The sequence below is a fragment of the Morone saxatilis genome, unplaced genomic scaffold (assembly GCF_004916995.1).
Source record: "Morone saxatilis isolate NCDOM2014 unplaced genomic scaffold, NCSU_SB_2.0 Contig139, whole genome shotgun sequence".
NCBI classification, from domain to species: Eukaryota; Metazoa; Chordata; class Actinopteri; family Moronidae; genus Morone; species Morone saxatilis.
This window is the reverse complement of record NW_023339695.1, coordinates 2,252-4,763: the sequence shown is the minus strand read 5'-3', so window position 1 is coordinate 4,763 and position 2,512 is coordinate 2,252. Positions and strand designations below refer to the sequence as shown.

Here is a 2,512-nt window from a genome sequence, read left to right as displayed (position 1 = left end):
ATATATGTATAAGAATGGGCTGGCACTGGTTGGTAAGCACCTGGATGGAAAATGTATCTGTGGGCAGGCAGAAACTAGGAGTCACGTTTTAATGGAATGCACCAATTATCAAACAGAGAGAAGCTTCATGTAAGCTCAACTGGCAGAAAGTGGAGTTACAGATCATTATTTTAAGTCAATACTCATCGCGGCTCATGGTGGTATAACATAAACTGTAATAAATATTATCCATGCAAGGATTCACACTCAATGCAAGAATATTAGTAATTCAATGGAATGACCTGTAGGGGGCAGCAAAACGCCTTTGCTGCGTCCTGCCTGCCGCGAGCATCGACAGAAGAAAAAGTGGGGACAACTCGCAACAACACCGGAACTGAACTGTACCGTGAACTGGAAGTTCTTTCATTTTAGCTGAAGAACGAAAATTGTCTGCTTATTTTCTCCATGATGTGTGTTTGAGGACCAAAAGCATTAAACCAACTTTTATTTGTGGAATGAAAGAATCCGTGCTGCCCAGCAAGAGACCGGAAACACATTCGTTAAAGACTCATCGTGCAGTCCGGTAACACGGTTAAACGGAGCCGTGTTTCCGTCCTGGAAGAAGCTTTGCTGTGCCATCACACACTGGAAGCTAACTTCGCGTTAGCTGTCTACCGAACTGTGATAGTGTCGGACTCGTCAAGAATATCCAACGAGACGGGAGGTAATGTAGAGTTATTGTTACATAATGCAATTACTTGTTTTCACTGTCAGTCTCACTTGGTTTGACGTGCGTTAGTTTACGTTGACAGCAAACCTGCACTACTTAAGGCTAGCGATCAGGAGTCACAACAAACCAAGACGCAAATGAAGCGGATAGCGGTTTTATTATGCGCACGTTTACGGTACCGTAGCAAACTCTTGACTGGCTCTTCAGTCGCTAACCGTGTAACGGGAATAATATGCCAGTTCCCCGTCTGGTTGTTTAGCGGCCCCACGTCAACATCTTGCATCTGTTTTTAACCTCAGATAACTACCGTTAGCTTACTAGCTAACTACCGATAGTCTACTGTGAGTGATTTCAGTGGTAGTGTTCTTACGTTGCTCTTGTTTTTAACGTTACATAAACTCCACTTTTAGTTAGCTAAATTAGCCGTAGCTAGCGTTATGGTAACTGTCCGTTAGTCCAAACCGTCTTATGGTGGTTATGGTGATTTCCTGTGTTCATAAGTGCATTTTTCACCGTGTGTGCTCCATAAACACCGTAGATGTGGTGTTCATAAAGTGAAAGTCACCCGTTGCTTATAACTAAAGTTAACGTAAATATATCCACGCCTGACTTATTTCTACCTCACTAATTATATTTATGTCACGCATGTTTATTATTTTGGAGCTCTTCTGTAAATAACGTTAGTTAATGGAATTTTCACTATTTTCTGACAGTAGTACACAGACAGATAATCTGTAAAAAATAATTACCTTCCTCTGGCTCCTCCTAGTGCTCCTAATGGCATTTGCAGTAATCCATCGGGCTGAATGAAAACAACCAATCAGAGATGTTTGTTTTGATAATAAGCAAAGGATTGTTCCATTATTGAACAGTCCCTCAACCAAACAGCCACATAGCCCAGAAGTGAAACCATAGAGCCAATAAGACTTAGATTTTATTGGCCATACGTCAGTGTCTAAGCTGCTATAATTCTACTATGATATTTTTTTAGGGAAGCCCCCGAAAACTTGTCTTGAGTCATCCTCAGGCGACTTTTGTTTTTTAGCTGTGTCATTGTTCAACGAGTGACAGCATGGCAGGCTGTAAACTTTACAAACCGAGCCTCAATATGACCACAAAACTAATATAACTGTGATGGAAGCGGAGAGGAGTGATACTTAACGGAAGGCAGTGTGGTGCAGGACTGCGGCTGCAGACGGTGGTTCAACCTCCTCTAAAGCCGTCCATGGAAGGACTCTTTGGCTGCAGACGCACCCCGTGCTTAGGGTTTCAAAATTGAACTGTAAACAGGACGCACATTTTTACACACATGACAAAAAAGAATGTTAAAAAGTGAGACTGATGGAGCTCCGTTTGGAACTGTTGCAGTTGAACTGAAAAAATAACAGAAAAAAGAGGAACAATTAGTCAAACCTTTGTATTGAACAGCCAAATCAGCCATACTCTGTTTCCTCACTGTTCAGATTCAGAGATAAAACAGTTGCGTTGATGCTGAAAACCTATGTAGGCCATTTTTACACACAATAAAATGTGATTAAGAAGTAGAATCAGACTGATAAGAAGAATCAATACTGTTTTTTTATCAATAAATTCTTATCAATTCCCATCCCTATTCTGACCACACACATTTAGACTGTGTGTTAAAATTATTACAATGACGAGGCTCCCTTCAGCTCAATTGTCCCTGTAAGCCATGATATTGTGACTGTGTGCCAGCATGCACAGTAGTCAATTCAACTTTATTGTCAAGTATGCTATACATGCACGACATACAGCACAGATGAAATTTCAGTCCTCTCGGAC

At 41.2% G+C, this 2,512-nt stretch overlaps 1 protein-coding gene across 1 annotated transcript in view; it reads left to right on the top strand.

Annotated features, from left to right (window-relative positions):
- Positions 1-368: 368 nt before the first annotated feature.
- The window catches only part of LOC118322489 (death effector domain-containing protein-like), a gene marked incomplete at its 3' end in the record, with an annotated part of 3,653 nt that continues 1,509 nt past the window's right edge, over positions 369-2,512 (top strand). The window contains exon 1 of the mRNA XM_035654173.1: positions 369-703. The remainder of the gene's footprint in view (positions 704-2,512) is intronic.